This window comes from Nycticebus coucang, chromosome 7 (assembly GCF_027406575.1).
Source record: "Nycticebus coucang isolate mNycCou1 chromosome 7, mNycCou1.pri, whole genome shotgun sequence".
Taxonomy (NCBI): domain Eukaryota; kingdom Metazoa; phylum Chordata; class Mammalia; order Primates; family Lorisidae; genus Nycticebus; species Nycticebus coucang.
In genome coordinates this window covers 44,345,432-44,360,023 of record NC_069786.1, presented here as the reverse complement: position 1 = coordinate 44,360,023, position 14,592 = coordinate 44,345,432, and the positions used below count along the sequence as shown (strand labels likewise).

General features: G+C 42.1%; 1 protein-coding gene across 1 annotated transcript in view; it reads right to left on the bottom strand.

The window, feature by feature from the left end:
* LYPD6 (LY6/PLAUR domain containing 6) overlaps positions 1-3,181 on the bottom strand; it is a 159,042-nt gene extending 155,861 nt beyond the window's left edge. Inside the window, exon 1 of the mRNA XM_053598175.1 lies at positions 2,957-3,181. The gene's annotated coding sequence lies outside the window, so the exon portion shown is untranslated. The remainder of the gene's footprint in view (positions 1-2,956) is intronic.
* Positions 3,182-14,592: the final 11,411 nt, after the last annotated feature.

The following is a 14,592-nucleotide window of genomic DNA, read 5'->3' as shown; positions in this document are numbered from 1 at the left end:
GGCAAGGAGCTTGCCCATTTATCCCCAGCATCTATAACACAACTGATACTTACTGGACAACACTAAATATTTGCTGCATAAGTAAACTGAAAAACTGCACATAGTAGGTACACCATTCATGCCATATATATGTATATTTTTTTATATGTATATATATATATTTATATATATAGCGTGAAACCAAGGCACAGAGGGGTTCAATCATTTTCTGAAATCATTTACATAGGACATGAACTCAAAGCCCATACACTTAACCTAGTGTTATTATTACTAAACTCAATAAATACCCACATTAATGCAAACAAAATTAATCCCATTCATCTTAATAAATATTATGCAATGTCAAAAGAAAATACTGTGAGCAATAATCTTCCAAGGAAAAATTTGCAAATAATGAGCCTTTAAAAAATAATCAAGTAAAAAGATTTCTGTAAGATTCACAAGTAAAAATATGATTTCTCGTTAGCAATGTCTTCTGCTGAATTTGTTCACTAGTTAATGAGAATTCAGGACTTTTGATAAGTGAGTGCTTTTTTTCCAGAGTGGTTCTGGGTTTATTTAAGTCATCAGTTTTGTCGATTCTCTTAAAAATAAGAATAGCACAAATGAAATAATCATTGTATCTGCCTTGCTCATTGTCCATACAGCTGATGAGAAGTTTTTGCTTATAAAATGAGAGACTTACATGTTTCTCAAACGTCTCTCCTACTACTCGTCACTTTATTTTTCTGAAACACTACCATTCAGACATCATTCTTTAGGGTATCAATTACTTGTATTTTTAAGTCATTAGCAAAAATAATGTATCCCTTTGAAAATGGTAGTTCCCTAGAACCATTATTAGCTTTCTCTTTATATCTTTATCAGCCCACACCTAAGTGGGAGGTAAGTGATATATAGTAGAGTAAAGCCTTTTAGGAACGGTTCAGAATGGTCCCACAAACTATGAGTTGAACAGTAAAAAGGAGGACAGAAATTAAAAGTAGGTAATACTAAAGATATAGCCAAGCAAGAGGAAGGAAGAAAGAAAGTAAAGAAAGGCAAGGCAAGAGAAAGGGAGGGAAGAATTTGAAAAACATTTGACTTTGAACTTGCTATTCACCTTGAAAAAGTCAATCTCAGAAACCCTCAGTTGTTCCATCTGTGAAATAGGAATAATAACAAAGACTTCCTCGCAGGCACTTTAACAGTAGATTTCTTTGTGGCACGTGCACTGTACAGTGTGATACAATACAATACAAATATGATTTTTTAACTTGGCATTACTGGCCTAGAATCAGCCCCATTAGGCATTAGTGCTAAAAAACATTCATCTTACAGAGACTGTCAACAGCTTCAAAATGTAGCCCCATGAATAGTGTCTGGAAACATTTCTGATATTTTAATCCAAGGAACCAATTAGCAGTTTTTAACAAGCTTTGTGTGACTACAAGCCCAGAAAGCATACTGTGTGCTCTGAGAACTGGAATTCTGTAAACCTCTGTTTTAACAATGAAGCCTCTCTTAAGTCCTGTTTCAACCTAGTGCTGTTGCTTGAGGTGGAAACTATAATTGAAAACAGATAGATGTTTTACATTTAAATGGACTTAACATAAATGTGCATTAAGCCATTTCATGCATAGATGCACAAATATCTTTTGCAAACTGGGTACATGTTAACACATATACCATCACCAGTAATGTCTTCTAGAGAAATAAGGTGCAGGTCCAAAATTTTAAACAACTAGCTTGAGGTCCTCTCGCTCTGAAAGAAAATGTAATGGCTTTAAGTGAATTGCTCTAATACTATCATGGCATCTGCAATGGTTGGCCAGAGCAGAGCAGAACAGAGTGTGGGTCACAGTAAGTCAATTTAAGAAGAAATGAGCTTCCCCCTGGAGAATCTAAACTTCCTTGCCTCCCGCAAAGAAAATTGAATTTTGGAGGTCACACCTTGGGTAGGTTACCAGACGGAGAAGTTTAACGTTCATCATATGCTCTGGGTGGTCCACACTGTTCTACCAAATCCCTACCAAAGACCCTCTTCCAGCTTCTCCATCCTCGCCACCCCCACCCCACCCCCACCCATTATAACAAGTCTTTGGGGTCCCGCAGGAAATGGCATGTGATTTTGACACCAAAGATGCCAGGGGCCCCGCCGGATGGAACCGTGTTCAAACATCAAGTTCAAACATCTAGGAGTAGGGTCGATAGTAGGGGCTCTGGAGGAAAGAAGGCAGAGGTGGTGAGGCGGTGGTGGGGGTCAGAGAGAGTCAGACAGAGAAAGCTTTAGGCTGAATTGCTCAGCCAAATGTGAATCGACCGAACTGCTGTTACCAAAGAAAAAAAACAGGTGGTCAAGTCAAGCCTAGGCGAAGTCCCGACTCTGCTCCCAGGGTCGTTGGGGTAGGTGGTCGAAGGGCCTAGCGCGGTCTCGCAGCGGCGGGGAGGTACCTTAGCACACCGCAACTCCCGCAGCAGATCCCGGCGGGCGCGGACCAGCCACCGCCACGGCCACGGCCACGGCTACAGCCCCCGGATCGTAGCAACATGTGGGGTGCTCCACTCCGCCATCCGGGAACTCCCTCGGGCTGGAGTTCCCGATGGACCCAAGCTTGGCCCTGGAAAGGTGTTGAATTACTCCCGGGGAAAAATCCTCCAGCCTTGAACTTGGCAGCTCCTGACATTTCCATCCCACCCTCAGAGCGCCAGTACCACACACACTCAGACACACGCCCCTCAGAACCTGCCCAGGCTGCGCGCAGTGCTCTCTGCCCACTCTGGAGCAAACACCAGAGCAGGGTGCAGAGGCCGGTCCCACCCCAGCTCCGCTGGCCGCAGGGGGCAGTCCTAGCTCTAGGTAGTTCCAGCGCCTCAGCCCACTCCCTGAGGCTTGGCCCAGGCCCGCATTAGCCGGGGCCGCTGGCACCAACCCCATCTTCTTTTGTGCTCTCCCGGGGAGCCCGTCTCTACTCACCCCGGCTGCGCGCGGAATCCGGCCACCAGCGTCAGCCCGCTGCCCCATCCCACGATCACTGCGGCGCCCCCAGAGTGTGCAATGCGGAGCCCCGCCAGCGCGCGGCCGGAGCCGGGGAGCGCAGGGAGGGAGCGAGGAGGAGGGAGGAAGGGAGCGCGGCGGGAGGGGCGGGGGGCGGCAGGCGGCAGGCGGCGGGGGGCGCGCGCGCCACTCCCACCCGCGCCGGGCACTCCCTGCCGCCCGCTGCCGCTGCCGGCCAGCCCGGCCTCGAGGGCCGTGGGGACCAATCAGCGCGCGCGGGGGGAGCCGAGCCCTCCGCGGGGCGCGCCCATTGGCTCGGCGCGCGAGACCAACTCCCGGAGACTCGGCCTGAGCGCCAAGTCCGCAAACTACGGCCCCGCAGCCGACTGCCCCGCGCAAGTGGGGCGCCCTTGCGCCGCGCTCCAGCCGCCGGGCGAACGGAACGGGAGAGGGATTTGGGACCTGCCCGGGAAGCCTGTTCCCAGTGAGCGTTCAAAGCGAGCAGTGTTTGCTCAGGTTGGACCGATTCCTTCCTGTGCAGGACCTCCGGCGCCTCTCCCTCGCCGTCCGCCTCACCCCAGCCAGCAGCCGCATGACCGAAAGCCTGGCTGTGTGACACGGCCCGGGCAAAGTCTCGCACCCCGCCGGACCTGAGAGCTGGAAGGAATGGCAAGTCCAGCTCCGAACCCAGGGCACACGGAGACTGCTTGACATTTGCACTAGAAACCCGGACTGTGGGGTAGAGGGTGGAGGAGTCTGGGTGGGGGCGGCGGGGAAGAGCGAGAGAAGCAGGTCTTAGGAAATGGGAATCCCAAGTGGGGGATTACAGTTCTGGGTGGGGGAAGCCCAAGTAAAGCCCCCGCAGCCCTATCGAGAGGTATTGGTTTTTCTCTCTTTGCTATAAATCATGTTTGACTCCTCTGGACGTCTCAGTCCAGAGCCTGAGTGCAGGTGGAGGGCAGTGCTACTGTCCTCTCCTCTGAGCTGCGCCGGGGACTGCGAGGAGCAGGGGTGACCAGGGAGGGTCGCCCGGAAGGTCTGGAGGAAGGACTCCGCGGACGGTCCGGCAGTCCGTAACCGCAGCCACACCTCCGCCCTGCCCCCGTCCGGCAGAGCTACTTGCCGAGAGCGGCCGGCCCAGGGGCTGCCCATAGTTGAAGCCACTGCCCCTTCTCCTTGGACTTTCTCTTCCCGAGCTTATTGTCAGGCCGCCTCTGAATCTCCCTGTCTCCGCCCTTCCCCAGAGTCCATCCCTCTCAAACCCAAAACATCCTTGTACTTTTTTTTTTTAAATCTTCCCTCCCCATCCCTCTATTTGGAAGGCCATAGAATAATGTATTCTCCATTCTGGACCTCGGGATGTTGTTCTCTTTATTTATGTTTACAGGCTTAGGCTTACTCCAACTCAGGGTTGGAAGGGGCCAAAAATAATCAGCACCCCTCAAGGCGGAAATCACCGTTGCGCGGTCTTCCTGCTGGGCTCAGCACGCTGAATGGATTGAATATGAATTAATCAACGAACCTGGAAGAGTCCCTCGGTTTCTGGGCAGGTTACCTCTGCGGGTTAGCAGGTACTAATGAGGGCATATCCTGGGTGTCTTCCTTGACACTCATTTAGTTTCCCGGGGAGAAATTCCTTCTTCTGCAGTTCTGTCCATGTACCTAATCACTTCACTTAAAAAAAAAAAAAAGTTCATAGTTTAATCAAAACAATATTTGAGTTCAAAATGAAATCCAACATCTGAATGCAATTTATGAAAGCTCCTAGTGGAGACAGAATCCTTAGTGTCTTTCAAAAAATCAATTTTAAAAGAAGAATAGAAGGACATGTACATGAAATGTCTGCAGTAGCTAATTCTGTATGTAGGGATAATGAATTTTCTTTTTGGTCTTTGTAGTTTACTATATTTTCTAAAAGATGTAATATTAATCCGAAAAACAACTTCTACAAATTACGCTTATATCAACATACAATACCCCCACAAGAGCTAAAATGTTAATTTCTTCTTCTCCTATACCCTTCTTATCTGATTGACCATGAAGTCTCAATTCTGTCAGAGCTTTCAGATCTGTCCCTGCCCACCTTCTCAATTGCCACTGCCACCGGCTCTCATGCCTTACCAGTGCTTTGGCAACAGCCTTTCACTGCTCTGCTCTCTAACCAGCCACCATGCTGCCATCTCCTTCTGAGAATTGTGATGTGAGCAGGTCACGCACAAGTTCAAAATACTTCAGTCCCTCAATGCCATTGCTAGGAAGCTGGAACCAGGCCTGGTTGGCAGGTCCTCTCCTTGCGTTCTGCCCTGCCCTGTTCTTGTTGGCCTCATCTTCTGCCCTCATACATCCTTGTACAGGATGATCCTGCCCCATGCCACTTTCTGTCATGGGCTTTCATGAGTCCATCTCTGACTTCACGGTGCTGCAATGCTGCCTTCTCTACCTTCCCAACCCTCTCTTGCCCCCAATAGAAAGTTTCTACCTCTGCTTCAAGATTCACTTCAAATGTCACCTTTTTTATGAAGTCTTTCAAACTGCCATGGCAGAGTGAGCAAATCTTCCTTTCTGTACTTCAAGGAAAAACACTTTGATTCAGTGACTGGTAATCCAGCTCATTGTGCTGTAATGCCAATGAGAGACAGTCTTTAAATCAAGTAGTCACACAAATAATTTCAAACTGAGATAAATGTGATAAAACCACTACATGTACAAAAAGAAGCAGGGTTTACTTTGAACATATGTCAATCATATTTCTCACCCCATTATATTATAATCTGTTGATATTTTGTCACAAGTTCTGTAACAAAAATCATCATATTGATCTGTGTACCCTTATGTAGAACATAGTACCTGGCTCATATTAGTTGCTTAGTAAAAATTTTAAAATATAGAAATAGAGGGATTAATAAACCAGTATTTGAAACCCTATGAGGTATTTTATTTCACGCTGTATACATGCTGCTATTGTAAAAACTCTAAAAGACTTTAGTTTTTTTTTTTAATTATCATTAGATCCTTGTCTCTCTTTTTTTTTTTGAGACAGAGTCTCACTTTATCACCCTCAGTGGAGTGATGGGGCATCACAGCTCACAGCAACCTCCAACTCTTGGGTTCAACCTGTTCTTTTGCCTCAGCCTCCCAAAAGTAGCTGCAACTACAGGCACCAACCACAACACCCAGCTATTTTAGGGATGGCGTCTCACTCTGGTTCAGGTTGGTCTCAAATTCATGAGCTCAGGCAACCCACCTGCCCTGGTCTCCCAGAGTGCTAGGATTACAGGTGTGAGCCACTGTGCCTGGGCAATCCTTGTCTCCTTTCTTAATTCTAATTTGGTTCTTTTTGCACAAATCAGTATCTTTTAATTTAATTTCATATTTAGGAGATAGAGCAAATATATTATTTATAGATAATCTATTTTTGCTTGAAGGAATTTATTCTTTTTGTGTTTTTTAGCACATAAAAACCCAAGGCTGAAATTATTAGGATTAGCTAAATGCATGATCCATAAGAAAAAATAAATAAAATGGACTTTCTAAAAATTAAAGCATTTGCTCTGCAAATTACATGTTATGAGAATGAAAGAGAAGACAAGAACTCTCAAAACTTGATGACGACCAAATGTCCTAAATGGGCAAAAGATTTAAACACATTACCAAAGAAGATATGGAGATGACAAATAGCACATAAAATGATGCTCAGTATTATTAGTAATTAATGAAATGCTAATTAAAACCACAATAAGAACTACTATACACTTAATACATATTAGGATATTAGAATGGCTAAAAAGAAAGCCTGACAATACCAAGTGTTGCTGAGGATACAGAACAACCAGAGCTCTCAGACATTTCTGATGGGGACACAGAATTGTAGGGCCACACTAAAAATAGGTTTGCAGTTTTTATAAAGTTCAATATACATCTAACCACATAACTCAAGAACCCCACTTCTAGATACAGGCATATCTTATTTTATTTTGCTTGACTTTATCTGTGCACTTGAAGATACTATATTTTGTATTAACTAAAGGTCTACAGCAACAGTTTCCAACAGCATGTGTTCTCTTTGTGTCTTTGTGTCACATTTTGGTGATTCTTCCAATGTTTCAAACTTTTTCATAATTATTATATCTGTTACAGTGTACTGTGATCAGTTGTCTTTGATATCATTAAATTAATTGTTTGGGGGCACCATGAACCCACGTACAATGGCAAACTTAACCAATAAATGTTGTATATGTTCTCTCTGCTCCACCAATCAACCAATCCCTCATCTCTCTCCCTCTCCTCAAACCTCTCTATTCCCTGAGACACAACAGTATTGAAAGTAGGCCAGTTAATATATCTCTACAGTGGCCCTTATATGCTCAAGTGAAAGGAAGAGTCTTAAGTCTTTCACCTTAGGCCAGCATGGTGGCTGATGGTTGTAATCTTAACATTTCCGGAGACTGAAGCAGAAGGATTGTTTGAGACGAGGAGTTTGAGACCAGCCTGAGCAGGAGTCAGACCCCATATATATACAAAATAGAAGAATTATCTGGGTATGGTGGCATGTGTCTGTAGTCCCATTTGCTCAAGAGGCTGAAGTAGCAGGATCTCAGGAGCCCAGGAGTTTGAGGTTGCAATGAACTATGGTCACACCACTGCACTCCAGCCTAGGCAACAGAGTGAGACCCGTCTTAAAAAAAAAAAAAAAAAAGAAAAGAAAAGAAAAAAGAACTCTCACCTTAAGTCAAAAGCTAGACATGATTATGTTTACTGAAGAGTACAGGTTGAAAGCTGAGATAGGCTTAAAGCCAAAATAGGCCACAGGTTAGCCTCTTGTGCCAGTTAGCCAAATACGCCTTGAAATGATGTTGTGAATGCAATGGACAAGTTCTTACAGGAAAACAGAAGTGCTACTCAGTGATAAGAAAGCAAAACAGCCTTACTGCTGTTATGGAGAAAATTTGAATGGTCTGGATAGATCAAACCTACCACAGCATTCCCTTAAGCCAAAGCCTAATCCACAGCAGGTTAGCAGGGCCCAAACTCTCAAATTCTGTGAAGGCTGAGAGAGGTGAGGCTGAGAGAGGTGACAAAGCTTCAGAAAAAAAGTTAAAAGCTGGTAGCAAGTGGTTCGTGAGGTTAAAGGAAAGAAGACTTCTCTATACCGTGAAAATGCAAGTTGAAGCTGTGATGATGGAAAAGTTGCAGTTAAGTTATCCAGAAGATCTAGCCAAGATCATTGATGAAGGGGGTTACACCAACCAGATTTTTGTTGTAGACAAAACAGCCTTCTACTGAAAGAATATGCCATGTCGGACTTTCAAAGCTAGAGCAGAGAAGTCAATTGCTGGCTTTAACGCTTTAAAGGACCAGCTGACACTCTTGTTAGGGGCTAATGCAGCTGGTGACTTGAAGTCAATGACTAGGTTCATTTATCAAGTCCCAAACTCTGGAGTCCTTAAGAATTAAGCTAAATGTATTCTGTCTGTTCAACAGACAGAAATTAGAAATAAACAGGTTTAGAAATAAAACCACAAAGCCTGGATGACAGTACATCCGTTTACAGAATGGTCTACTGAATATCGTAAACGTACTATTAAAACCTACCACCCAGCAAGATTCCTCTCAAAACATTACTGTTCATGGACAATGCATCTGATGGGGATAGACAATCAATGTCATTTTCATGCCTGCTAACGCAACATATATTCTATAGCCCATGGATCAAAGAGTAATTTCAATTTTCAAGTATTTTCTTTCTTTCTTTTTTTGTGGTAGGGTCTTGCTCTATCACCCTGGCTAAACTGCAGTGGAGCCATCTTAGCTCACAGCAACCTCAAACTCCTGGGCTCCAGACATCCATCTACCTCAGCTTTCCAAAGGAGCTGGGACTACACTCCAGGCCACCAGATCTGGATAATTTGAGTCTTATTTTTTAAGAAATACATTCCATAGGCTATAGCTGCCATCAATAATGATTACTATGATGGAGCTGTTCAAAGTAAATTGAAATCTTCTAAAAAAAATTCCCCTTTCTATATGCCATTCACCATTCCTAGAAGAAGGCCAAAATGTCAACATTCACAGGCCCGTAAGAGAACAGCATGACATGCTACAGAGAAATCTTCCATGGAAGGAAGAGTCAAGCAATATGACAAATTCATTGCTGCCACAGCCACCCCAACCTTCAGTAACTACCACCCTGATCAGTCTGCTCCATCAACATTGAAGCAACACCCTCTACTAGCTAAAAGATGACATTTTGCTAAAGGGTCAGATGATCGTTAGCATTTTTAAGTAATAAAGTATTTTATAATTAAAGAATGTGCTTTTTTTTTAAGAAATAATGCTATTACACAGTTACTAAACTATAGTACAGTGTAAACATAACTTCTATAAGTTCAGGGGAAGTGAAAATTTTGTGATTCAGTTTGTTGTGATATTTGCTTTATTGAGGTAGCCTGGAACCAAAGTCACAATGTCTGTGAAGTATGTCTGTGTTTACCCAAGTGAAATGAAAGGACTAGTTTCACACAAAAACCTGCAATCAAATGTGTTAACAAATAGCCAAAATCTTGAAACAACCCAAAAAATCCTCAATGGGGGAATAGATAAACAAACTGTAGTACATCCATAGAATGGAGCACTACTCAATGATAGAAAGAATGTGCTATTACTATCAATAAGATGATGGATCTCAAATGCATTATGCTAAGTGAAAGAAAACAAACTCCAAAGATTAAACGCATACACTGGTTAAGAATAGCAGAACATCGAGATAGAAGGATTCAAGCTTTTTGTTGATAATCGAACCAGTCTTTGAGGTCTGAAGATTTAAACACAGGCAGTTGTTTAAACCATTGTTATTTCAGATTTCCTGTCACACAGAGCTAAACGTTTTACCTAATATAATGATGGTATAAGTTAATTAGTGAAAGAAAATTCCACTAAAGGTACACTTCGTGAAAAGAGAAACTATGACTATCCTAATCACTGTAATCTCACCGTGGCAGCCCATAACACCAGTACACAGAGTAGGTACTCAGTAAGTATCAGTTCAATGAAGAAACAGGTAAGAATGAAGATAAAGTTGGAATTTTACAGGGCAGAATTTGCATGCAGATGAGTGAGCTCCCCTTCAAGGTAGTGCTTTGGCACAATACATTTTTCATTCCAGCGATGCTGCTTGCATTTGAAAATATATTCCCTTTTTCCCCTTTCTGCTTGTTAAAATATTGCCCTTTAAGTAAAATTGTTCCCCTTAAATAAATTATTCACTTTTTTCTTTCCCTCAATGAGCAAACAATAAATTTAATACCTCTTAACATTTTACTCATTTTTCAACATCCCAAGTAGTGTCTAATTTATCTTCTTTTTCTCTAACAAATATAAGAAGTTTATGTAACAGTCACAGGGTAGAAATAAAAATCCAAATTTTATGCAAAGCTTGAGAGATTTTGGCTCAAAAATCATCATATTTCCAGATGTATCACTAAAAGTAATTTTCATTTATTGGACACTGATGGTTGACATTAAGCTCTTGAAATATCATTAAAATATTTCTGCTCTAACCAGTTTGCACAGACAAGTGACTTTTAAAAAATCATTTACAGCTAAGCTGCTGTTATGGAATTTATTATAAGAACTCAATTTTCTCTATCAGTTGTTATAGTAGGAAATAGTAATCCTAGTTGCCAGTAGAGACCCCTCAGTTGCATCAAGCAGTTTTATGCTTTGTTTTTATCAGGAATTACTTTTTGCATAAACGCAGATACCATCCTATATGGGGTTGACGCTGTAATTCTTCAGATAAATAAACTTGTCTCCTAATAATCACCTGAGAATAAAAATATTGGGTGTTAAGAAGAGGAAGTTAAAGGAGATGGGCAGATGTATGTAAACTAAAGAGGAAATTGCAAAGACTAACTTCAAAAGAGCCTAAAAGTTTCATTACTTTTGTTTTTCCCAGTATTGAGATCATCAAGTACAGTTTGAATTTTTCACTATGATTTCATTTCTGTACTCAGGACCCAGAAAGGTGAAATGGGTTAGATTTCAAGACATTGGGTTTCCATCATCCCATCAACTTCTCTCAGCCTCATTGCTAATGTCTATAATTCCACATCAGAGCAAATTTCCTTAGTCAGGTGGCAAAGAGGATTTATTCTGAATCAAGTACTAATCTGAACTGTGGTAATGGCTGCCTGGGACACAATGTTGATAAGAATTGTGAGGCCAATTTGACAGATTAGTTAGCAAACCTTTGGTGAAAGAAGGTAATTTAAATTTTTGTTTTAGACAGACTGAGGTAGTTGTAGAGTAGCCAGATAAGATTACCTAGTGGGTAGTTGGATATGCAGACCCAAAGCTTAATATGAGATATAAATGTTTAACTGTGTAGTTTAAGCTCTTGCCACTCTCCACTTGGGCCCATAATAGATATATGGTGAACAATCATGAGCTTGTGCCCACCTTGACCTCAGCCCCCTTCTCAGTGCATTGCTCCTCACAGCCACCGCCAACAGAGAGTTGGAGCAAGAAGTGAGAAACAATTCTCATCACAAATTTCAAGATTAATCCAGATTAGCACTCTGTGGGGAAGTACAACAGGATGGTAGCTAAAGAAGTTGTTTATGATAGTGAAAACATTACTCAGGTGACTGACCATGCTGTCTATGTTGGGTAAAGAAAGAATTAGGAATAGATTTGAAAATGAGTGCTTTTCCTCTTCATCACTAGAATTGCAATGCCTAGGTACTGTGCTCTCGTCTGGTTTCCTTAGCTCTTGTAAGGCTGTTTCTAGGCATGGACAGTTGTTCAAATTGATGATTTTGCAGAGGGACAAATGCTGGCTTCCTGGGCTGTTGGCTGCAGAGGTTGTGGGTCATACATGGGTCATAGGTGGTCATTGTCCATGTATATGTTCGGTTTGTCAGCCCCTTAATTTTCCAATTGAGATGCAAATGAGACTTTGTCCGGGAGGTGTTGTCCATTTTGTGTAGCCCTAATAAGTTTACCTTTGCTTAATCTATAGCAGTTTCTGGTAGTCTTTTAAGGACTTGGTAGTAAATAATTCATACCTAGTACTGCACATTAGATTTTGTCATAACTGTTTCCTCCCCTTTTCTCTAATGAGAGATTTCCTCCAATGAGAAACTGGATTCCCCAATAAGATCATACAGTGCTTTACCACTACATCTCTGCTCCATGCCCTCTGCACAGGGTCTGCTCGCCTGTTTTGAGAGGTCCTTCAATGTCACAGGAGAGGTTTGAGAGGCTCTTCAATGTCACTGGCTCCTAGAGCTTTGTTTCCAGGATCCCAGCAGCCTGTTCTTCCTCACTGGTTGAGGGGCAAAAGGCACAGTCTTACAGAAAGTGCCTCTTTGCCAACATTGTCCCTGACCGGTAGATTGAGCAAAGGGAGAGGAGTCATGGGACTGACACTGTGATAGTACATAGAATAATCACATTCAGAAGTGTGAGATTTCCTAAGAATTATGTTAACAGAACAGCAGTAAGTTTCGCTGACAATGCAAATTCACTAATTTACTAAATGTCTGTTGAACAAAAGGTGCCCACTACAAGCTGGAAAGACGATGATGAGCAAAAGATAAATATAGATGCTGCCATGTCTCATTGAACTTTCAGTCCAATAAGGGGAAAAAATAATTTAACAAATAAAAATGAGAGATGAGAATGTTAACAGGCGAATCTGGACAGCCTCAGATGTTAGCTTGAGGGACTAACACCAAACTAACTTTAATCCTATCATATGCTCGCACAAAAGATATTTATAACAAAACATATAAAACATTCATACAAACAGCATTAATTTTTTTTTTTCTTTCTGCTAAGGAGGAGTAAAGGATTACATTTGCCTTTAGACCTGAAACAACCAAAAACTGGACAATATCTGTATGAGACGATGATTTGCAAGACTCTGAACGTCAGACAAGAAAGGACAGGATCCTGAGAGACAGGAAACATTAACCACAACATATTTACTTATTTGCCAGGTTTCACATTGGGGGGGGAAGGAGTTACACATGTGGTAAGGGGGAAGAATAGAATAGACCCTGAGATAATTAATTGGAATTTGAGGTGTCAATGTGAACTCGATACCTGGTCCCTTCTATGGAGGGACTTTAAGACTTAGCCAGACACCCACCATGACACCCAGCTAGTTTTTTCTGTTCTTAGTAGAGATGGGTCTCGCTTTTGCTCAGGCTGGTCTCTAACTCCTGAGCTCAAGCAATCCACCTGTCCCGGCTTCCCAGAGTGCTGGGATTACAGGTGGGAGTCACCATGCCCAGCCTATTTCCAAGTTTTAAATAATATGTGTGGTATTTCTTAGATGAAGGCGATGTGCTCCAGTCCCGTGAGTAACAGGGAAAGTGTTTGAGGCAGTCTCATCTTCCTACCAAAGAATTACTAGGCTTCCTTAGCATTCATTCAAGAAGTTAGAACAACTCATAAAGCGAAGGCACCTTACCTCAGAAATAGCACGTTCTTAGAAGTAGAATTTTGACCTTCCCTAAATCTGAGGAACTAAGAAAATTGTGGTTGAACATGTTTTAAAATTATAATTTTGGATGAATATAGAGAAAAATAAACTGTATTTACTCCATCAGTTTCCCTAAGTCACCAGGATTAAATACTCTCACAGAACTAAATGAAAACCTCAGTGACCTTGATTGAAATAAAGAAAAAAAAAATCACATTCTAGGGAACAAAAAAACTAAAAATGGCAGATGGATTAAAAAAAAAAAAAAGACCTAAAAAATGCAGAAGTTAAAACATCAATTCTTGGAAAGATGGCAGGTCAACTATTACTGTATTTTCAAAATTCTTCAAATAAATCACAAAATGGGACTTAGGACTTGGTACAAAGGTTAATGGAACAAAGTAACCTATTCCAGGTGTTTCTGTAGAGACTATTCATTCTATTTTTCTGAACAGGTAAAACCTTTTCTAGGGTGCCTCCTATTCCTCTCAAGGAGGGCAAGAGGCCACAATAATCTTTAGGCCTGGTCACTCAGTGGATGCTGGCAGTCCATTTGTGACTTCATATGGGTCCATCGCCAGAGCACCTACACCTGTTCTTCCCATGTGGCTGCTTGGCTTCCTCACAGCATAGTGGCTGGCTACCAAGGGTGAGCATCCCAAGACACAAAGAACCAGGTGACATAATTGCCTTTTGTGACCTAGCTTCAGAAGTCAAGTAATGTTACTTCTGGCAAAATTTGCTTACTCAAAAAGACTAGATTCTATCTTTTGATGGGAGAAGTATCAGAGAACTTGAAGATACGTCTTAAAACTACCATAACAATGATACTATGTTATTTATCCCTTTTCACTCACTGTGGTATGTTTTGTAGTCATGGTGTAGAATAGGTTTCAACCTGGAAGCTCATATTCTTCGGTGTGGTTATTGATCTAATATTTTTCCTATCATCTGTTTCCTATGTCATTTATTTATGGTATGTGCTATTGTTCGAATCTCTAAAATCCATGTGTTGAAAACTTAATCACCAATGCTATAATGTTGGAAAGTGGAGTGATTAGGTCATGAGTCTCTGCCCTCAGGAATGGATCAATGTCATTATCACAGGAGTAGATTAGTTATTGCA